The following is a 24,320-nucleotide window of genomic DNA, read 5'->3' as shown; positions in this document are numbered from 1 at the left end:
AAGAACTTTGGTCTTATGAACCTTAGGTTACAATTTATTTATTAGAATTTTTCCAGGATTGTTTGGCAGATGGAAGAGAATTTCAGTTTTGACTAAAACAGGCAGATATCTCCAGGCAAGAATACTGGAGTGGGTTGCCATTTCCTTTTCCAGGGAATCTTCCCAACCCAGGTATCGAACTCACTTCTCCTGCATTGGCAGGCAGATTCTTTACCATAGGGAAATGAACACAAATATTCCAAATTATCTACCTTCCAATCCCATAATTCTGCTGATTTTGTAATCAGTGTGAAAATAAATACAGAAACAAATTCAGGTAAAGTTACTTTGACTTTTATGAACTGATGTACGTGAACTCTACATGACTGGAAATTCCCACACTTGGTTACTTTATGTGTGTTCATTCAGAGTCCCTGAAATGACACTTCCTTTAGTGCAAGGACATCACTGTGGTGACATTAAACTTAATGAAGCATGAGAGGATTCGTTTTCTCAATGATGTTGGTGCCCTGATGTCAGTGTTGTGGACTATAATTGTATTAGTTTTAAGATGTAGCTTCTTATTTATTTATGAAGGTAAGTGTTGTGCTTTGATTTTCTCTGTTTGCGTTGTCGCCTGCTCCCCTCCATGTTAATAGGCAGCACAGTGTTGTGACTTATTGCTAAACCTGTTACCACAGAGGTTTTTCTTTTTAATCAGACGTTGCCGTTTTAAGCATTTCCTCATCTTCTCAATTGCTTTTTCTTCAGAATGGCATGGTTTGCAAGCTCAGGCATGTTTGTTGTTTTTAACAAAGGCTTATCAAAATGAAGTTGGCAGTTTTTCGGGCATATATAGCCAAAAAAAAGTATTCAATACAGCTTTGGGGGTTGTTTATGCATTCCTTACCTAACCAATGGCTTTGCTTTTAAATATCGCCAATTTGGAAACGATGTTCTTCTGAGTCTCTTTTTGTACGATTTCTAAAAACCCATTCAAGTTGTATGATAATTTAGAGAAACTAAATCCACACTTGAAGACATTGGGCAGTTTTGAGTACAAAGATTTTTGTCTCTGTTTTTAATTTGTTCTGCATCAAAGGGCATCAGAAAGTGTCATTATCTAACAATGTCCTGTTTGAAAGTGATCTCTGTTAAACACTTGGAGGAGAGTCATGATGCCTGACAGCTGCTAGGTACCCAGGGGCAGTTGATTTTCTCCTTTGCCTACCACTATGCCCCCGTCAGATTCTTACCTACCCCCCACCACCCCATGTACATTGAAGAAAGAGATGTGTTGCTCTGTAGCCAGGTAAGAAGTTACACACCTTTAATTAATTATTTAATCAATGTATTCATTCATTATTTACTTTACAAATATTTATTGAACTTCTTATTACAGATTTGTTCAAAGATTATGTCCTGCATCCCTCGTTTCCTGTGCCGGTGGCTGTAGGGGATATAAAAACATACTACTTGCCTCTGAAGCAGTCTATGGTCTCATATGTAAGAAAAGATATTGTGTAACTAGCTATATGGCTTCCCTGATGTCTTGGTGGTAAAGAATCCTCTGCCAGTGTAGGAGACTCAGGTTTGATCCCTGGGTCAGGAAGATTCCCTGGAGGAATGCATGACAACCTACTCCAGTATTCTTGCCTGGGAAATCCCATGCACAGAGGAGCCTGGTGGGCTACAGCCCATGGAGTCACAAAAGAATCAGACACAACTTAGGGAATAAAACAACTAGCAACAGAATACCGGTTATAACGACCATAAGAGATAGATAACTGTTTTAGAAATTAAAAGGAAGGCGAGAGAGCAGGTAGGCACTATGAGGAGTCGAGGCTTAGGAGGAGGACATGTTTGAGCTGATCCTTAAAAGATAAGTAGGATGGTAAAGTTTTTATTGAGGGAGCAGGGTATACCTATCTCAATGGGAGCCCATCTTTGCTTCTTCTGAAGACTTAGACGTGCGGAAGACTTCCTTTTGGGATAGTTGAAGTTATGTTGTGTTATCTAATAGACACAGATCACCTCTACACCTCTACATACACACCGCTTCATCCTAGGTAATGGAGTACCCATCAACACTAATGCATCTGATGGTGTTAACTGTTGCTCTCCTTTCCCTCTGAAAAAGGAACCCGTTGTTGCTCAGAACGCAGAGGCCACTGTGGCAAATAACTGCCATCATAATAAACTGGTGTACTTTGCTTTTATCAGCTCAGGTTCACGCCTACAGTGGTGTTTGGTCACAGTCTTGTTTATTTTAATAATACTTGCTACTGTAATTTTGTGATTTAATTAAATATTAAATAAACTGATATAATGGGAGTGCCAAAAAGGAATGCTATTTCTGTGAAAACTTGATTGCCACAGAGATTTGTAAAAATAAGCCATATTAAAAAACAATATAAATGGCTACCACCTCAATGAACCATGAACACATTATGATGAGTGAAAGAAGGCAGATACAAAAGACCACAAATTGTGATTCCACTTGTATGAGATATCCACAGTAGGTAAATATACAGAGACGAAATGTACATTTGTGGTTGCCAGGGTATAGGGTAGCAGGAATTGAGAGTGAATGGTAATAGGTACAAGATTTATTTTTGTGGTGATGGCTGGATTCTGGAATTAGTGGTGTTGGTTTTACAACATCTGAATTATATACTTTTTTTTAATATACTTTAGGAGGCTAAATTTTTTAAAAATCAGCAAACTGCTGCTCCGCAGGTATGGAATAGTTTGCTTTTATAAAAGATTAGAAAACTTTAGTAAAAAAAAAAAAACTAGAGGGATTTTTACCCTCAGGTTTTTTCACAAGTGCCTTTTAAGGTACAAATGCATTTAAGACATGGAAGGAAGAAATCTGGCCATGGTGTAACCAAGAAAGGCAAAACAGAACTGAAATCATCAGGGGACATGCAACAATTAGTGAATGATTTCCCCTTTATTTATGTGACTGAAATTGAAATATGTTTGAAACATGATGTATCAACTTTTTGACTCCCTGCTTTTACTGACTTCTGATTGCTTCAATTATGAGCTCTTATAATGTTCCAACTTCTTAGGGTACCCCTGTGTATCTTGAAAATAATTCATCTCTTTGGCTCTAGAGGGAAATTCCATGTTTATGAGGTTCTCTTATGGATGTCATATTAGTCCCTTATGCTTGCAGAGGAGGCCGGAACCTAATTTTCAATCTACTAAATCACCATAGAAATCACAACCTGTTTGTCCCCAAACTGTCTTATGGCTTCCTGGATATACATGTAAACAAAGTAGCAACATAAAATCTTAACTCTACCCATCAGTAAACACTTGTAGACTTTATAATTTTTCAAAATATTTTGAGCACATTTCACATCTTGTGGTTTAACATCTTATAGATTAAGGCCATAATTGCTTATTTTATAATTCTTTTTTTATTTGATGAAATATCTTCCATAGAAGTGGACTCGTATTTATCTACCAAAACCAGTTGTATTTATTGAAATAGCAATTTCAGTTCTCTAAGTGTTAGTGAGTGTTAGTCACTCAATTGTGTCTGACTCTCTGCGACTCCATGGACTGTAGCCTGCCAGGCTCCTCTGTCCCTGGAATTCTCCAGGCAAAAATACTTGGATGGGTAGCCATTCCCTCCTCCAGAGGACCTTCCCAGCTCAGGGCTGAACTCCGATCTCTTGCACTGAAGGCAGATTATTTACAGTCTGAGCCCTAGGGAAGCTGAACCTATATCAAAACAATGACATTCACACCTCATGAAGAAGCCAGCAAAAGAACCACCCCCTAAATCCCCAAACCCACACTCACAGCAAGGTTAGATCTGCTTTAAAGGAAAAGAGAGCCTTTTTAGTCAGATATGAGTTGACCAGACAACCTTGCATGTGTGTGTTAGTCACTCAGGCATATCTGACTCTTTGCGACCCCATGGACTGTAGCCTGCCAGACTCCTCTGTCCATGGGACTTTCCAAGCAAGAATACTGGAGTGGGTTGCTATTTCTTTCTCCAAAGATCTTTCTGACCTAGGGATCAAACCCAGGTCTCCTGCATTGCAGGCAGATTCTTTACTGTCTGAGCCACCAGGGAAGCCCCAAGCACCCTTTCCCATCGTTATTAACTTATCATGAACAGGGGGACCCCAACGCACAGGCATCACTGCTATCACAGCAGAATGATTTGTTCAGATTGATGTTTGACAACTGAGTTGATCAGTCAATTCAAGACTATATTGATGGCTCTGAAGCCTGGTGACACATTACAATCACCTGAGGAAGGAAAAGAAAACACTGGTGCCAAGGGCCAGCCTCAGAAATTCTGACTCAGTAGAACTAGGATAGATCCAGGATATCACGGATTTTTAAAGCTCAGGTGAATCTCATGTGCAGCCAGGGTTGAGAACCACCAATCTACATAATACTTAATCATTTTATGCTTTTTCAAAATAAATGTTATTGAAACAAATGGTTGTTAGAGGCTCGTTTTATCATATCTGAAGACAAAATTAAATGTGATCATTTTTTCCTCCTCTTTTTTTTTTTTTTGTTTGGTAATTTCTCTATACAGGGTCCACTCAGTATATGAGAAGCTTTCCTAATGGTTGAGTGAATTTCCCCTGATTTTTCCCCTCTGTGAGATTCACTGAGCTTACAGTGTCAAAAGAGCCAGAGCAACCAAACTGATATCATGACAGTCAACCAACCAGTCGGCAGCTTTACTTATGTCATGTTTTGGTAACTGTAATGTCATAAAGGTCTATTTCTTGAGGACAGCAAGTAGGGGTTTTCCTCTCCAACAATGTGTTTCCTCTGTAATGACTTACAGATATGTTCTCGTTTTTATGTGTTTAAGTTGATCGAGTTGTTCATCCTAATGCTCAAATTTGCCTCTGGATACTTTGCATTTAATTGTACCAAATTGATTTTGAAAATATAGGACTTTATGTAAGAAAGAAGCAGCTTAAACCTGGCCTTGTGTGACTTAGACAAAATATGACTAATGTTAGTTTTTTCCTTGTCATTGCAATTTACTGTCTTTGAGAAAATGTGGTGAAGTGGTTGATGTAGGACCTGTAAAAGACCGATCTGGCTCACTACTTAGAATCGACTTTAGATTTAATGACATTTGTTCTTTTATTTAATTATTTATTTACTTTTTTAAAAATTGAAGTATAGTTGATTTACTGTGTTGTGTTGCTGAACCAGCAAAGTGATTCTGTTTGATATATATATATATATATATATATATACACACACACACACACACACATATGTATAAAAATACACATTCTTTTTTAAATTCCTTTCCCTTATAGGTTATTATAAAATATTGAGTATAGTTCCCTGTGCTATACTGTAGGTCCTTTTTGGTTATTTATTTTCTGTATTGTAGTATGTATCTATTAATACTCATAGAAACTCTGACCCACAGTTACCAATTAGCTTTCCCAAATTGTGCTTCAACTGTTCATTTTTGTGTTAAAAATAGCATTGTCATGGATCTTGACCAGTAGTTTTTTGAACTAGGTTTTCAGATTTCTGGGAGTTTCAAGGAGCCTCAGGGGCCATTCCAGGGCATGGGGACAGACAGTAGAGTGTGTCCAAGAGTCCAGTGTTCATTTAGAGTTCCTTTCGGTGGTCTGTTCTGCAACCTGACCAGGTGGGCTATTCTTGATTTCACATTGTGGGTGTGCAAGGAAGATTTTATTTGAACAAAGGATTTTTTTGGCAAAAACAAGTTTGTAAATCCCTAGGCCACATGTTTCTAAGTTTCTGCTTTTCTTTCCCTGCCAAATTTGGTTTATGTAGTTCTGGTAGCTCCTAATTGTTCTCTAGATGCTTCTGTGCAGGCATGCATGATGCTCAGTTGCTCAATCATGTTAGGCTCTTTGAGACCCCATAGACTGTAGCTCGCCAGACTCCTTTGCCCATGGAATTTTCCAGACAAGAATACTGGAGTGGATTGCCATTTCCTCCTCTAAGGAACCTTTCCGACCCAGAGATCGAACCTAGGTCTCCTGCAGCTCCTGCGTTGGCAAGCGGATTCTTTACCACTGAGCCAGCCACCTGGGAAGCCCCGTGTGACTGTGCATCTGTGTTGAAAAAGCACGGGGAAGACTTGGGTCGTATTAACTTTATATCCTTCATGCTTGTGGGTATAGAGAGCCAAATGAACAGTTAGATATTCTGGGCGAGAAATATATAATAGATTGGAAGTTATCAGCATAGAAACTCAATTTAAGTCACGTTGTGTGTGAGTGTGTCTGTGTGTGTGAAGTAATTACTCACTGGGAGTATTTATAAAGAGGCGATAAAGATTAAGTCCTGAGAAGTAGCTGTGCTAGGTCAGGTCCCTCTTCTGTCCTCGAATTAATCCAGTACACATTGGTCAGTGCTGTTTCCTTTTTATATTTTAAATTGCTATTTCCCCACATAAGTTGTGCATAACTGTCAAAAGCGTCGGAGCATGAATGTATATGTGGGTGGGTGGGGTGTAGGGTAACCTGGGGGAGCCGGAGCACTGGGTGTGGAAACCACCCAAGGAAGTTCTCCCACTTTTCAAAACCCTACACCCTGTACAGAAACTACAGGGCTCCTGCTGTATGTGTATTGAGGTGCAGAATGAGAAGGTAAACTCGAGCAGTTAACCAGTGGCTTTGGCAGTGTAGATGACCATTGTGGTATTTTCGGCATAAAATGATTTAAGTATTGTGGTTTCTTGACTTTTAAACTGCAGACATTTCCCCATGTCTTCATTCTCTATTTTGCAATTGGACCTAGTGACTGTTAGGTTCTGAGTGTGATCCCAGTGAGCCCAGGGGTAAGGTTCATTCCACATGGATCTGAAACTTAATTTTGTTTCATCGACACAACCCTGCCCTCCATACTGGCCAGCTGTTTGTCACTTTTAGTTACAAGGCTCACCAGGCAACAGTGTATTAACTTCATTAAGAAATACTCACAAACCTTAGAAAAAGTTAAAGGACCTGGGTAAAGAATAAATGTTTATAAACAAGATACTGTCAAAAATATTTTGCTCAATAGGTAGGGTGTTCCAATGATAAAGGGACTGGTCACTGGATCAAAAATTAAGCCCCACACATTTCCCACTTCTTTTAACAAAAATTTTATCGAAATATAGTTGATTTACAATGCTATATTCATTTCAGGTTTATTCAGTTATACATATGTATATATTCTTTTTTATATTATCTTCTAATATGGGTTATTCCTTTTTTACTTCTTTAGGTTGACTTCTTTGATTATCTTCCACATTCACATAAAATATCAGATCAGATCAGTCGCTCAGTCGTGTCCGACTCTTTGCGACCCCATGAATCGCAGCACGCCAGGCCTCCCTGTCCATCACCAACTCCCGAAATTCACTGAGACTCACATCCATCGAGTCAGTGATGCCATCCAGCCATCTCATCCTCTGTCGTCCCCTTCTCTTCTTGCCCTCAATCCCTCCCATCATCAGAGTCTTTTCCAATGAGTCAACTCTTCGCATGAGGTGGCCAAAGTACTGGAGTTTCAGCTTTAACATCCTTCCTTCCAAAGAAATCCCAGGGCTGATCTCCCCATATATTTAATTTTATTAGAGATGGAGGTCTAACTAGAATTTCAAATTCTAGAATTTCAAATTGAGTCATCTTACGCCACCAGATTGGCATCTCAGAAGTGTCCTGATATATTCTGCTCTCTTTATAAATTCTTGCACGATAAGATACCTGTGCTGTGCTGTGCTTAGTTGCTCAGTCGTGTCTGACTCTTTGCGACCCCATGGACTGTAGCCTGCCAGGCTCCTCTGTCCATGGGGATTCTTGAGGCAAGAATACGGGAGTGGGTTGCCATGCCCCACTCCAGGGGATCTTCCCAACCCGGGGATTGAACCCAGGTCTCCTGCATTGTAGGCTTTACCGTCTGAGCCACCTGGGAAGCCCCATAGTATACCTAATTGGTTCCAAATACAGCTTATATTAAGGAAAAGTTTCAGTTTAGTTTTTTTTTTTTTTAATAGTTTTAATACTCTTAAAATTCTCTTTTGGGGAATTCTCTGGCTGGCCTGTAGTTAGGACTTGGGTTTGATCCCTGATTGTGGAACCAAGATTCTGCAAAATGCACAGTTTGGCAAAAAAAAAAAAAAAGCCCCTAATAAAGAATATTGTGGTTATTGTTGTGGTTTAGTTGCTAAGTAGCCCACTAGGCTCCTCTATCCATGTGATTTCCCAGGCAAGATTACTAGAATGAGTTGCCATTTCCTTCTCCAGAGGATCTTCCTGACCCAGGGATCGAACCCACCTTTCTTATATCTCCTGCATTGGCAGGTGGGTTCTTTACTACTGAGCCACCAGGGAAGCCCGGTATTGTGATTAAGGGATGTTAACTCAGTGAGTTTACCTCTTTACCAGGCTGAGTACACAGCACGTGCTAGACACTGCCCCCAATGCTGAGGACCCACAGAGAACAGGCAGGGTTCTTTCTCGGAGGCTTACACTGTCCTCAGGGAGACAAGTGTGTGGACAAAGAATCATAGCAATGATGAGTCCCAGAAGTGATCACTTTCCATGGGAGTTCAGAGACAGAGGCACTTAACTCTGCCTAGAGTGGTCAAACAATTGTAGAAATTCATGAGGTGAGCAGCCAGAGGAAGGGCAGTTCTAGGCAACAGGAACAGTAGGTACAAAGGCAATGAGGTGGAAAGGACAGTAGATTGAAAGAACTGCCTGGTTCTTCAGGGTGCTTTGGAGTGGCTGGCATGCAGGGTGTGTTATATGTGACTACGTAGGTACTGGAAGAGCAGGCGGGAGCTAGGTCATTTAGGGACACTAAGGTAGAAGGAATTTCAGTTTTGCTTTGGCTCCTACGAATAATCCTTGAAAGCTTTTAAACACGGGAGTTGGGTAGGACTAGGGGTTTGCTGATAAAATCAGCTTGTGTTTAACAGATGACAATCGGGCTTCTAGAAAGTCCAAGAGGGTGACAAATCAGCGAGTGTGCTGATGTGATATGGATGGGAAGTAAGATTAATGCCTCAGGGTAAGACTTCTGCTTTGTTTATATTTATATTTTTGGTGCTTGGTGCCCTCTAGTACATGTGGTAGAGAAGTTTGGTAGGCAATATAATATTCTATGCAAATAATGCAAAATTTGGGCATTATTGGCTACTAGGTTCAGTTAATTACATCCCATGATGGGATGTAATTTCCTGGGCAGTATGTGAAGAGTCGGAGAAGGCAATGGCATCCTACTCCAGTACTCTTGGCTGGAAAATCCCACGGACAGAGGAGTCTGGTGGGCTGCAGTCCATGGGGTCACTGAGTCGGACACGACTGAAGTGACTTAGCACAGCAGCAGCATGTGAAGAGTGAAGTGTGAAATGGATCAAAAACTTATGCTTTCAAGAGTCACTATAGTGTGTTCACATTCTCCCTTGGTCACTGTACCTTTCTTTATGTTTTCTGATTGTCTAGTTATGTGCTGATCTTTTCCCTAGAAAAAGTGTGAGGGCAAGAGCTAAGTCATGTCATGGCTATCACACAACTTCAGATGTCTGAAGTACCACTCAGATGTCTGAGTCATTGCATCTCACGGTGAATAGAGCCCTCTGGAGCTGTGTTTCAGCTGTCCCTGCCTAACTGGTTCCACCAGCTGTCATGGTACCTGCCCTTTGGTAAGTGTTCAGTACACGTGTTGAAAAAACGAATAAACGCTTCCTTGGTGGCTCAGCAGTAAAGAATCCGCCTGTGATGCAGGAGACGCAGGAGACTTGGGTTTGCTCCCGAGGCTGGGAAGATCCCCTGGAGGAGGAAATGGCGACCCACTCCAGTGTTCTTGCCTGGAGAATCCCATGGACAGAGGAGCCTGGTGGGCTACAGTCCATTGGGTCGCAAAGAGTAGGACAGGGTTGAGCACAAAATGAATGAATTAAATCTAATGACTGGTCAGAGGAGGAAGGATCTAGCCAGAGAATTGGGAAGTACAGGTTTGAGGGGAGGAAACTCAACAGGAGAGACTCCTGTCATGGAAATTCAGGGGAGAAAGAGTTCAACAATGAGAGAGAAGTCAACAGGGTCAGATGATACAGAGAGGGTCAGTTAATCAAGGATGGCACAGCTATCACTGACAATTGGGAGTCATTGGTAATAATGTCAAAAATAGCTTGTATGGTGTGTATGGAGGCAGGTGGCAAATTCCATTGCATGGAGATGGGAATGAAAAAAGGGATGAGGAGACAGTCAGCCTAGACAGGTTCTTAAGAGGCTGGGAACATGAAGAAAGAAAATGATTGGAGGTAGCTAAAAAGGATGGGAAGGCAGAAGGGGAATTTTCACCCCTTCTCTTTCTGTCATTTCCCTTCTTTCTTTTCTCTCATTCTTCCTGTCCAGTGGCCCCAATTCTCTCTAAAATAGTAACTGACACCAATAGTTTTGGACAATTTTTATTATCTAAGCTTTGTTAAAATTACATATATTAACTCGCTAATTTCTTGCAACAACACTTTAAAGATGGAATTACTATCCTAATTTTACAAATGAGACAAAGCATAGAAGGGTTAAGCAAGTTGTCTGTCTTAAGCTACTAAGGGGCAGAGCCAGGATGCAAGGCTCTTCCCCACTGTACTCTCCTGCTGGACATGGCAGGTGCGTTGAGTACTTAAGATTTTCAACCCAAGTGCTTATGGAATTGGTGTAACATATTGTTGTTGAGTCACTCCAAGCACTTAGCCTGTGTTGGAAATCATAATTGTGTCACACCATTAATCTGCAAGGTTGAGAGAGTGCCTCTAGCAAAACATGCCTTACCAGTTATAGGAGTGGAAATGTTTGGATGTTTGGACTGATGTGGAGTGGGAGATTGGTGGCTTGGAAGGGTTGGGGATGCCAGAAAGAGAGCAATGGATATGATGGATCATGAGCTTTAGCCTCTAAGGAGAAGGAATCTAGAGCAGGATTGGCTGATGACATGGGAGAAAAGGGAGAATCAAGGGGCCCGAGGGTTCAAGGAGGTTGAAAGCTAGGTGCAATAGGATTGGAGGAACTAGAGTCTTGGGGAGCATAGAAAGCTGGGCTTAGAGAGGGATATTTCATTCCCACAACAACCCCACATTTCAGAAGTGAGGATTAAAAAAAAAAGAAGGATAGGCACAGGTGATGATAAGTTGATGTTGTGGCTTTGGGAGGAGATGACTCAAGTGGATTGGAGGTAAACCTCATGAGGTCAAGGTCGAGGCTGACATCACTAGAGATATTGGGTAGATGTTTTTTTTTCTTCTGTGGATTCTGATTTACTGAATAAAAAAGCCATTAATTCTAAAAACATTTCAAGGATTAGTTCACTGAATAATACAAGCAATCAAGTTAGCCTTTTACTAAATCCTCCTGCTTAAGTGATAAGGCTTTACAAGTTTTTCTTGTTTTGATTTTGAACAACTGTAGGGTAGAAACTAGATGAGCAAAAGAAATTAGATGTGAGAGCTGTTGTAGGTAGTCAATAATGGAATATTTATACAAAATAATTCAATGCAAGGACCAAAGGTAATAATAACAATGAACATAATCCTCGCTATGTGTTTATAATAAACAGACTTGGGGAAAGCACTTTCATGCATGTTTGTCACAGAAAATACTCAATTAAAAAAAAATAACAATTATAATTAGGATGCCAATAAAAGCAAACAGGAGAGGGAGACCCTGCTTCTCCTGGGAGGGTGGTGCTGAGAAGCTCTGAAGACTGGTCTAGAGTTTAGAAAGCTACAACTCAAGTGTGTTATGGTTTTAGGGAAAGGCACATAAGGGTCGCTGATACCTGACATGCAATAAAAATCACTTCAGTGGTCTCAGTAGAACATTGGCAGAGAACTGTTGAATTACTTCTATTTTGCACTGTAATTTTTTGAATTTCATCATATTATTACATTTTTTTATTTATTTACTTTTAAGTTAATTTTTATTGGAGTATGGTTGCTTTACAATATAGTGTCAATTTCTGCTGTGCAGCAAAGTGAATCAGCTACACGTATACATATATCCACTCTTTTTTGGATTTCCTTCCCCTTTAGGTCACCCCAGAGCACTGAGTAGAGTTCCTGAGCAATATAGTAGGTTCTCTGCGTTGTAATTTTTGAAAAAAGAATGTGAAGTGTTAATTGACAAAACAACACATTTCACAAGGAATTTTGGGTGCTTAGCCAAATTGCTGTTATCACCTTGGAAAGAAAGGAGGGCATGCTCTTATGAAATCACCTCCTCCTCTTCCTTCTCCTTCCTTTTTCTTTTCTTCTGGTCGTGTGCTGTGTGGTGCTCTCTCTGGGCACAGAGAGGCAGTTGAGATCATCAGGCTTCGAGCTTTGTTGTGATTTATGGGGGTGGGGATCGTGGGAGAGGGGCCGGAAACTTCACTGACTCAGCGTGGTGTCCTTTGCTTCTATAGTTAGCCGTGTGGTGGGAACCAGCTGTATATGTTCCCTTTGTACAGCTGTGCATACCACTGTCTCCTTTTTCCTTCTGCCCATTTAGGATTTCGGGAAATCAAAATTACATCTGATGTAAGCTTAGAAATCCCCACATGTGAAGATATGAAGCTACTACATGGGGAAAAAAAATATGTAAGCTTGGTCTGATACAAGGTGGCACGTGTCGATAATGTATCAGGTAGGATATTTTGGGTGTGAGGAACAGAAACTCTAACTTTCCTAGTCAGGAAGAGAATTCCTTTGTGTAGTAGAAGCAGAGTGTAGTCAGGAGCAGAGTGTCTGGCTCTGCGTTTGTTTCTCTGTGATTCTTTTAGCTTTGTTCCTGCCCTGTATTGGTTTGATTTCAGTCTGACTCTCATGATCCCGAGATGGAATATAGCTTCAAGGTTCATATTGAGATAGAAAACATCGAGGGGAAGGGAAGAAGCCATGTCTTCTTATCTCCTCAGTAGTGTGGAAACCTTTCTCAGAATCTCCCAAAAGACTTTTCCTCAAGTCACTGCCCTATCCTTAAGTCAGTCCGTGACTGACAGGGGGAACAGGATTGTTGTAGTTCTTGGTTAGCCATTTAGGAAGGACTGGATTTTGGGAATCATGTCCATGATAGAAAGAACTCTTGAGGCCATTCTTAAGATTCCAGACTCATCAAGGGGAAAACACCTCAAATGGAAGTCAAATCCCAACTTCCGCATTTGCTGGCAGTGTGACCTTGAATAAATTACCAAATTCTGTGAGCCTCTTTTTCTCTTATAGGATCATTGTCAGACCACATTTTATATAAACTTTAAGGAGCTATACAAATGATAATTATTTATTTAATAATAATAATGGCATCGATAATGATTAACAAGAGTAACAACTTTTATTTACTGACATTTGCATGTTACAGGCTTAAACACATGCTCTTTATTATTCATTAAACACATACCAAGCAACTCGAGGCATCCTACAAAACGTTTTATTTCTGATTTCAGTTAAGCAGAAATTGCAACAGTACAGCTCAAGGTAGGGACGGTGAACAGCTGTGGGCTCAGTTTCAGTCAGGGCTTCCATTGCTTTGGCCTTTGTGACTGAGTAACAGCAGCTGGCTGTGGGGCCCCAGACAATTGTTCGGTTACCTGTCGCTCGTCATCTTTGGCTTACTAGTTCAGGGCTCACTGCTCTGGAGATTTGCACAACATGGGTGTATGTGTGCTTTTAGAACACGTGACGCTTTTCTTTCCGCTGTTGCTTTCTTTCCCCAAGTATAAGCTTTTTGCATATTTATGCCTTTGAAATAGTAGAGGGGTTTACAAAGGTTTTTCAGGTTCTTGTATCTATTGTGTCATCTGAGCCTTATGAAGAGGTCAAGACTGAATTTGTATTGTATGGAGGCTTCATGGTCAAAAGATCTAGCAGGTAATGAAGTCAGTGAGTGTGGGGCATCATTTGTTCGAATGCTGCATATTGCCTTGCTCTGAACAATGTTGTGGAGTGAACGTTTCCTGGAGGAGTATTTTGGTTTATATCCTTACGATAGTTTCTTTGAAGGAGAATAGCTGGGTGATGGAGTTTGAAATTGTTATGAGTTACTTGATTGACTCATGGAAGGCTTTTGAGTGATGAAAATGCCATACTTGTATGTAGCGTTATTTGAGGATTATGTGTTTTTTCATTCTGCTATTTCATAATAAGTGCCTAAGACCATAAAAGATTTCCAGAAAATCTGAACTGTTTTCTCTGATACAATATAACATACTTTTTCCCTAGGCCCCTTTTGCACTTATCATAAAAATAGTGCTTGCATGGCTCCACTTGTACTGGATGTTGAGGAAATTCAGCCCACATCCATTCCTTCCCATTAATTGTAAAGTTCAGAAGAGAAACTGAGCTTATGCATCTTGACTCATCCTGTCCATAGTGTGAGTTCCTGCTCGTGAGGCTTCTTGTTTATTTTGGTCTGTTGTTTTTGCTTGTTTGGGGCCACACTGCGTGGCATGTGGGATCTTAGTTCCCCCAACCAGGGACTGAATTCGTGTCTCCTGCACTGGAAGCATGGAATCTTAACCACTGGACTGCCAGGGAATTCCCTCCTGAGACTTCTTGATCTGCATGCACATGGGCTCCCTAAAGGCCTATTTTTCAGGCACATCTGCTTTTTATTCATGGTTCTGGCCCTCATGCTGGGACCTCTGCTATACTCTTAAGACATTCTGTGAATAAACTGATGGGAAAAATTAAGTGAGAGATACTGTTTCTTTTTTTTTTTGCTGGTGCAATATGAACATGAAATAGTTGTTATTGGTTTTGAGGAGCAAGTAGAAAGACTCATTCCTATGACCCCGTGTAATTCTTTCAACAATTCCTAAAATACTTCTCCCCAAGTCTTCCCATTGTCTACAAGATACAGAGCTACGTAGCAACAGAAAGTCAGAGGAAGGAACTGCCACTATATTTAAACAGATTCTTAAAAATCATAGTTGGGAGTGGAGTGTATATGATACAAATTGTGTTCTCTGTCTGTGTATTTCCCCCGGTAATTTTAAACACTAATATGCCATATGTGATAATAGGAAAAAGCAAAGAGTGGGACCACTTGGAGGAACCGATTAACAGACTGACCACACAGTGTGACCAGGATGGTGGAGAGGGGAGGCAGAGAGGTTCTACATTGTTTGGAATAGCCCTGTGAAGTGGATAGAATATGGAGACCTGGTTACCCAGCAAGTCAATAGGAGAGCCCAGATTTCAACCCAAACCTTTCTATATCCAAATTGCACAATTTGTGTTTGCTTCTCTTGGCTTCTTTTTTCCAGATTATCATTTTCAAAATTACCTCTAAAATCATTCAGACTTTGCAGAAGGGAATAAAGGGCCTACTACTTGCCCACCCCACCTCCGCTTCTCGCTGGCACAGGCCTACACAGCTAACTGTTTGGTGGGTATGCTCCCTGGCCACCTTCTCTGCATGGACAGATTACCTAAAGGAGCCAGGCATGCCTGTCTCCAATGAGAACTGCCGAGAGGGCAGAGGTGGGGCTCAGGAATGCATTGTCCTCTCCAGGACCTACCTGGGTGAGGCTAGTGAGGTGCTGGGCTCTGGGAACCAGGATCCTCCCAGGTTTAGCTGCAGTTGAGTGTCCAGGGAGCCAGTGCTTTTGGGGAAGGAGAGCCATCTGTGCTGCCCTGACTTCCTGCCTTGCTCTGTCCTGCCTTGCCCGAGTAGAGAGCAGAGCCCCTGCCAGTGAGAGGTGGGGAGGACGTTTGCTCATCTCTGTTTCCCAGTGCCCGTATGTACCAGGGCTACTGTTGCACGACAGAAATGAAGATGCGCTAGCCCTAGTCACATCATCGAGTGGCTTTGGGCAAGTCCCGTGAAGATCAGAAGATTCTAGTCTCGGTTTCTAAGGTACACTGTTTTGGCTTCTTGTTTTAATGTTTCTGAAATAAGATGTGATTAGCAGTAGATGAATATATTTAATATCCGGGGAGTTTCTTAATTTTTCCTTCATCTTGAAAAGTTGTTTTTAAGTCTGTGGGGCAACTTATAATTTCTGTTATTGTGGGAACATGGGAATCAATCCTTTGAGGAGTGGTTTAGAGAACGAGTGATGCCTGATAACCCACTTTGTGAATGGTAGCTCATTCTCAGTTATGTCTGACTCTTTAAACTGTAGCCTGCCAGGCTCCTTGTCTATGGGATTTTTCAGGCAAGAATACTGGAGTGAGTTGCCATTTTCTCCTCCGGGGCATCTTCCTGACCCAAGGATCAAAACTGTCTACTATATCTCCTGCACGATAGGCGGATTTTTTTTTTTTTTTTTTTTTTTACCACTGAGCCATTGGGGAAACCCATGAATGGTAGAGTTATATATAAATATGAAAGACCAGAAAAACTACCCAATTGCCCTTGCAGGGCTATTTCTTAGAGATGCCCAGACAGGAACTTCTTGATTAAAGAAGTAGTGAGTCTCCTGTTCAATAAAGTTGGTGTTCTGGGTTATGAGAACGTACATTTTTAATCTCCCCATTCTTCCAATAGAATTCAATAAGCTATTTTCATTTTGAATTTTTAAAAAATGACTCTTAAACATTTGAATCTTTCTTGAATTAGACCTTGGCAAGAGCTGTTTGCATGTCGTGGATTTAGTAGATTCCTGGCCATTATTGGAAATATCGGATTGGCCGCAAAACTGTTGTAACTTAATCAGAATGTTAATCCAAAAAAGTGCTATGTTTCAAATGGGTAATTACGGTGCCACTTAGTTCTTATGATATGCCAGGTGATGAGAGGGGATTATAAACAATTACTCACACTGTTGACCTAAGACAAATAAACTGCCAGATAGTTCTGTCACCAAGATGGGTTTATTCAGGATCAGTAGAGAATTGCAGTTTGGGGTCTGCAACCATGGTGAGCCACGTGTAAGTCTCTACACAGCCAGGGGAGAGGAAAATGAAGTTGGGAGGGCTAGAGTAAACACTGAGTCCATGGCTTTTAGTTGGCTGAGCTGTTGCCGGGAAAGAAGAGAAGTGTTTCTTCTTCCGGCTCGACTATGTTATCATCACAGGGCTTAAATGCTCCCCTTTCTCATCTCCTGATTCTTTAACTGAGGCTTCTGTTTATCAATTTTTGCAAGACTCTGTTTCTCTCCAGGTGGATTTCAGTTTGGAGAGCCTTCAAATGTTGAAGACCAAGATAAAATTTCCCTTTCCAGCTCAATTCAACCTATTTACCCCAATAACTAGTGTGAATGAGTTTATAATCTTGAAAGAAACAAAGTAGACATTTATTTTTCTGGGAAAAATAAGTGGCTAAGCAAATAACCAGTGGAAGCAAGATCACAGAGGGAATATTTTTATTCCTACTAGAATTTGTATTAGTTATTAATATTTAGAATGTCCATTCACAAGCCAGTGTTCTGTCATGGCACTGAAACCAGTGTCTGTGGAATCAGAGGTCTTTGGGGGCTCAAGTATATGAAGTAGCTGAGTGGTGACATAATATGGTATAAAATTGAGGAGAATGTGTAAAGGTTCCCTCTCTCACCATCCATTAGATACTTGAGTTCTGTTCTCAGTGTTAGGGATACATCAGTGAACAAACCCTAAAAAATCCCTGCTCTGGAGTTTACATTCTAATTTGTTGCTGCCTTGAAAAACAGATAACTAAACCAGTTAGAATTATCTCTAGAGTAAGTGAATCAGACATATTGATGTGTTTCTATGAATAAATTGCATAGATTTTGGTGTTGTTAGCTTTTAGGCCTTTTTCACATAGCCGATATTTCTGGATAAATGAATAAATAAATAAATGGAAAAATAAATGAGATTATTGGAATTGTTGGAATGGAGGTTGAGATAGCTTCTTATTAGCATTCTGCTTGGTCTGTTGTCTTAATTTTTCTAATAACTGCAATATAAAATATTGTTGGCTGTACAAGGCAGCTCCTGGTTTATTTGACTTTACTTTTAATTGAGAATAAAGCACTGTGGGAGATCCTGTCTCTCATATTGACTGTGATGACTTTCCAAGGTTAACTCATAATGGCTAAGTGCAGTTTATGGCTGCCCTCGTCAGTAGATCCCAAGGCTGGGACCAGAGAACCATGAGCTGAGCGTGGAACTCCCCAGGAAGCCGTTCCAAGGGAGTGAGGCTCTTGCAGGGCTTTCTGCAGAGTGACCAACTAGAATAACAAACCTGGGAGCTTGGACCTGGGAGCCCATGTGCCTTTTCTTTGAGCTTCTTGTGGTAATATGGGGACAAGAAGCATTTGCAATTGCACTTGTCTTCAGTTTTCACAAATGGAACTTCTGCTGGGCCTGCAAAAGCGAGGCAAAATTGGTAGTTTTAGAGACAGAGAATGCAGGCTGCTGGCAGGGATTTGAGCCCTCTGACTCTGTTCTCTTCAGGCTGTAGTGCCCAGGGCAAGTATCCTTTTAGCAAATTAACAGGTGTGAGGGATGTGAATGTTTGTGGCCTGGATTTCTGTTTCCAGAGCCTCTTGGCAGGTGTACCCACCCAGGAGCTCCTGTCTTCTCTTCTATGTTGAGGGTGCTGCATGGAGCTGGGATGCAAGCCAGGCAGAGAGCTATCACTAGAATCCGACCAGACTGGCACCGTGATCTTGGACTTGCAGACCCCATTTATTGGGAGAATAAATGTTTACTGTTGGTGCTTTGTTGTGATAGCACAAGCAGACTAAGTCCAGTGAGCACTGTTAGGGGTGCAGTGTTTGTACACCTCCTTGCCTCCCCTCACCCCTGCAATTCACTCGTTGAAGCCCTAACCTCCAGTGTGATAGTATTAGAAGGTAAGGCCTTTGGGAGGTATTTGGTTTAGGTGAGATCATGAGGGTGAGCCCATGATTGGACTTTGGATTAGGGTCTTTGTAAGAAGAAGAGGGGCTTCCCTGGTAGCGGAGCTGATAAAGAATCCGCCTGTAATGCAGGAGACCCTGGTTCGATTCCTCGCTGGAGAAGGGATAGGCTACCCACTCCAGTATTCTTGGGCTTCCCTTGTGGCTCAGCTAGTAAATAATTCACCTGCAGTGCGGGAGAACTGGGTTCGATCCCTGGGTTGGGAAGATCCCCTGGAGAAGGGAACGGCTGCCCACTCCAATATTCTGGCCTGGAGAATTCCATGGACTGTATAGTCTATGGGGTCGCAAAGAGTTGGACATGACTGAGCGACTTTCACTTCACTTCAAGAAGTAGAGACAGAGGAATATCTCTCTGTCCATACACACACCAAGGAGAGGCCATGTGAGCACATAGCAAGAAGGTGGCTGACTGCAAGTCAGGCAGAGAGCTCTCACTAGAACCTGAGCAGGCTGGCACCCTGATCTTGGACTTGCAGACTCCAGAACTGTGGGAGAATAAATGTTCACTGTTGGTGTTTTGTTGTGATAGCCCAAGTGGACTAAGTACCTCTTCTTGAGGTCTTACCTGATCCATCAGCAGGGCTATAATACTCTTCCTTTCCTCTTTGACCTCAGTAATCCCAGACTCTCTTGGACTTCTCATTCCTTTCTCAATTTCCTTGCAGCCTCCTCTTCTCCTAATCTTCTCTTAAACATCAGGGTTCCTTGAAGTCCTACTCTTTCTCTCCTTTTCTATCCACCCTCAAGACACCTTATTCCTGAGTTTATAGTCTGAGCATCACCATAGGCCTTCACCCACTAGCTTGTCAGAAATGCAAGCTTCAGGCTTCTCCCAGACCTGCAGAATGGACTCTGACATTAACAGGTGATGCCCACAGAAGTCTGAAAGCCCTGCTTTCAAAGATTTCAGTGACCAGCTCTGTGCTCTGATTTTTCCAAGTGCACATTTGAGCTGGATACCATATCTTTCTCCTGACCTCTAGACCAGTTTATCCAACAGAACCTCTCGACTGTCCATTTCCGTGTTCCATAGGGTTATTTAACTTTACCAGTCTAGAGTCTGGCTCCTCTTTCCCCAGTTATGCTTTTCCTTCTTTGTGTCCTTGTTCTCAATCGTGTCTGACTCTTTGTGGCCCCATGACTGTAGCCTTCCAGGCTCCTCTGTCCATGGAATTTTCCAGGCAAGAATACTGGAGTGGGTTGCCATGTCCTACTCCAGGGGATCTTCCCGACCCAGGGATCAAACCCATGTCTCTTGCATCTCCTGCACTGGTAGGTGGATTCTTTACCACTGCACTACCTGGGAAGCCCCTTTCTCCTTTGGGCAACTGACAAAAAAATAGGGTCTGTTCTGAAAATTTTACTTTAGAACTCCCATTTTATCCCATACTCCTGGTTAAATGGTTTCTGTGGGGTTGATCAGGCGGTGGGCAGTGGTCTGGCTGACCCATAGTCCAGCCAACCTTTCCTCTGAGTGACCAGTGCCTTTCTCAGTCTCTTGTGAGATATTTTGAATCTTGCCCAGGGTGTCATGTTCTGTCAGTAATGTTGCTAATCTTCCTCCAGTAAGTTTGAAAACAGATAAGTACTTAACAAATATTTTAAATTAAGTATCAATCATTATCTTTGTTATTAATGATTAATATATTACCAGGGACAAGTAGTTAATAAATATTTCTTAATAGTGAGGAAATTTTGCTGACTGATGTGGAAGATTTACAGTGTATTTGTGAAAGACCAGAATGAATCCCAAAGAAGGATCATCAGGAATGTACTGTGACCTGATACGTCTCATGATTGAATCATTCAACGTCTTTTGGGAAGAGAGAAATCAGAGGCAACCTAATAACTGTCCAACACACAGGACTGGTGAAACCCATTATGGTACTTTAATACAGTCAAATACTTTGCAATCATGTCTGCATGCTCAGACAGAGTACCTTTATTAACACTCATGGTATCAAATGAAGTGAAAAGAGCAAATTACAGATAGGATGAGCCTTTATTTTGGTAAAAAAATATGTAAAATTTACCATTTCAGCCATTTTTAAGAGTCTTGTTCTGTGGCTGATTCATGTTGATGTATGGCAGAAACCAACTCAGTATTGTAAAGCAACTATCTTCCAATTAAATATATTAAAAAAGAGTATAGTTCTAAAGACTGAAATATATATATATATATATAACTGAATCACTTTGCTGTACATGTGAAAGTAACACAACTTTGTAAATCAGCTATATTTCAGTAAACAAGAGTACAGTTCTCTGATGTTAAAGTACATCCACATTACTGTGCAGCTATCATCACCATCTGTCTCCAGAACATTTTTTATCACCTCAAACTGAAACCCCATACCCATTAAACAATAACTCCCCGTTCTCCCTCCTCCAGCTCCTGGCAACTGCCATTCTCGTTTTGTCTATGAATTGGACCATTCTAGATACCTCACATAAATTCAATCATACCTTGTTTGCCGCTTTGTGACAGGCTTATTTCACTTCATATAATGTCTTCAAGGTTCATCGGTGATGTACCATGAGTCAGAGGTTTCTTTTTAAGGCTGAAGAGTATTCTGGTATTTGTTTATCCATTCATCTGGATATTTGGGTTGCTGCTGTCTTTTGGCTGGGGCTTCCCTGGTGGCTCAGACAGTAAAGAATCTGCCTGCACTGTGGGAGACCCCAGTTTAGGCCCTGGGTTGGGAAGATCCTCAGGAGAAGGGAATGGTTACCCATCCGGTATTGCCTGGAGATGTCCATGGTCAGAGGAGCCTGTTGTCCATGGGGTCTCTAAGAGTTGGACACTAGTGAGTGACTGACACTTCCACATTTTGTATCCCTAGGCTGCTGTGAATGATGCTGCTGTGAACAAGGATGTACAAATATCTGTTCAAGTTCCTGCTTTCGTTTCTTTTAGGTGTGTGCTCAGGAGTGGAATTGTCGGATCATATGATAATTCTACTTTTGACTCTTTGAGGAACCGCCACACTGGTTCTCATAGCTGCTGCACTGTTTTACATTCCCACCGGCAATACACAAGGGTTTCAGCTTCTCCACATCCTTACTAACCCTTGCTAACTTTTTTGGTTTTCTTTTTAATAATAACCATGGTAATGGGTATGAATTCTCAGGTTTGCTTTAAAAAAAGATGTATTCCATGGACAAAGCAGTCTGGAGGGCTACAGTCCACGGAATGGCAAAGAGTTGGACACAACTGAGCGACTGAGCACAGCACAGCTGCCCATTTACGTACATATATAATATTTAAAAAATTCAAAGAATTTATTCCACATAAAAACAGTGCTTATTAGTTGGCAGGATGTAAATGTTTTTTATTATTGTCTTTTTTCTCTATTCTCTCCTTTTCCCCAATTTAGCGTGTATAACGCACATAATTAAAAATGCTTGAAACTCAGAATCAAGCTGTTTTAATTCAGAGGTGACAGTAGCTCCTGTTTACCCTGGACTGTGCGGACTTCACGTGAGTCCTCATGCTTGTTGACTTTGGACTCGGTGCTGCCCCTGTCACGTTGCCACTTTGCAAGGGTTGAGGCCATCCGTAGATGTTCCAGCGCTGGAGGCCCAGCTGCCACACGTTCTTCTGTTCAGTGAAGCAGAAACAGGGCTTCTTGGCAGCAGATTAGACTACAGAGCCTGCTGTCACTGGGGCTTCCCTGGTAACTCAGCTAGTAAAGAATCTGCCTGCAATGCCAGAGACCCTGGTTTGATTCCTGGGTCGGCAAGATCCCCTGGTGAAGGGATAGGCTACTCACTCCAGTATTCATGGGCTTCCCTGATGGCTCAGATGGTGAAGAATCTGCCTGCAGTGCGGGAGACCAGGGTCTCCCTGGGTTGGGAAAATACCATGGAGGAGGGCACAGCAACCCATTCCAGTATTCTTGCCTGAAAAATCCCCATGGACAGACAAGCCTGGCGGGCTACAGTCCATGTGGTCGCAAGAGTTAGACTCGACTGAGTGACTAAGCACAGCAGAGCACGGCTGTCACTAGGCCTCGGCAGGTGGCTTTCTGGTGCCCAAGTGCGTCTTCCTGCCCCATTTGGATTTTTAGCACGAAGAAATCTCCTTTTTCGGTGTGTTTACTCACCAGGGTTATGACTGGTCATCTTGTTGATTGCAAATGAAAGGGAAGGCTTCTTTATTTCCTCGTCTGTGAAATTATGTATTTTGTAATTTTCCAAAGAGTTTCAAGGCTCATAGCAAGTGCCTTCGTCAGCTTAAAAGGCCGTAAAGATTGCATAGGAATCAATTCAGAAAGAGTTGAAAGAAATCCTTACATGGAGAAAATTACGTTTATGAAAATAAGGCTTGTTCAGTTTACAATAATATATGTGAGAGAGAGAATATGTTTTGTTTTTAGAGATAGAGTGATGAGCCAGGGAATAGGTGATAAGGAAAGGCACTAGTTAAGGGCATCTTTACAAGTGATTGACTGGTTTAATCAGTTATCAGTGACCTTTTAAGGGAGCTTTTTCTGGTCTGAGGAACCTTTTTTTTTTTTTGGTTTGTTTTCTCTTGACATGATAATTCTGGCTGCCTTGTTTGAAGAATTTGAAGCAGAGTCAGAGAGACAGTTGCAATGGTCTTAACTTGGGCTGTTAGGACTTGTGCTGGTTTTGTGTGGCTACGAGAAAGAGTGGTAAGATCTGATGACTAAATTTGGGCCTTGTAGAGCTGGAAGGAGGTGAAGCTGAGGACAGATTGTATATCCCAGAGGCACAAGAGTGATTTCACTTCTTAATCATTACATCTGGATAAGACATCTCTGTTCATCTCAACATTTCTTGTGCTTTGTTTTCTCCGAAACTTCTCAAAAGATAAGCAGACCCCTTGCCCCTTTCTAGCCTATAGACATGTGACTTGCCTTCCTCCAGAGCCTTTTCTGAGGGCTGCCATCCATCACTGAAGCACCAGCTCAGTGTGGCTTTAGTAGTCTAAATCATATGGGGACAAAAATGCAGACTCCCCTGCGAGCCCCTTCCTCCCAATCTCTTCTCCATCTGGCCAATGACTGCACACCCCCACCTCTCCTGACCCGCCTGGCCCCATGGCATTTTTCAGGTCACTGCCCATGACCCACCTATTTGCATCTCTTTCTTTATGCACATCTAGAAATCCACATACTCAAGGCGCTTACCGGGTACTCAAGGGCTCCCTTCTCTACCCTCCTGGACGTGAAATCACCTCATATTTCATCTACTTCATCCCTCTGTGCTTCCACTCAGAGAAGACACAGAGCCAGGAAGAGAGGTTCTTTACAAGTTAGTGTGATTTTACAGGGACCTTTTTATAATTCTAAGTGGAATTAGGGTACAGCTATGGATTAGCACTACATTAATTGTTTGTGAGTTTTCTTCTTTGCCAAAGCACATTTTGACCACCTTTTCAAATAAAACAAGGCTATGTGTATGTAATGAGGCTAGTCAAAGACCTACCACTTTAGGAAGATATTGCTAATGTCAAGGGGATTTCTCAGCGG

The 24,320-nt window shown here is 41.7% G+C and overlaps 1 protein-coding gene across 2 annotated transcripts in view; it reads left to right on the top strand.

Moving 5' to 3' along the window:
- Positions 1–24,320, top strand: part of SLC16A12 (solute carrier family 16 member 12) — a 99,721-nt gene that overhangs the window by 2,511 nt on the left and 72,890 nt on the right. The gene's annotated exons all lie outside the window — the stretch shown is intronic.

The sequence above is a fragment of the Bos javanicus genome, chromosome 26, assembly GCF_032452875.1.
Source record: "Bos javanicus breed banteng chromosome 26, ARS-OSU_banteng_1.0, whole genome shotgun sequence".
In the NCBI taxonomy this organism is placed as follows: domain Eukaryota; kingdom Metazoa; phylum Chordata; class Mammalia; order Artiodactyla; family Bovidae; genus Bos; species Bos javanicus.
Note: the sequence above shows the minus strand (reverse complement) of the source record. Positions and strands in the feature narration are given on the sequence as shown.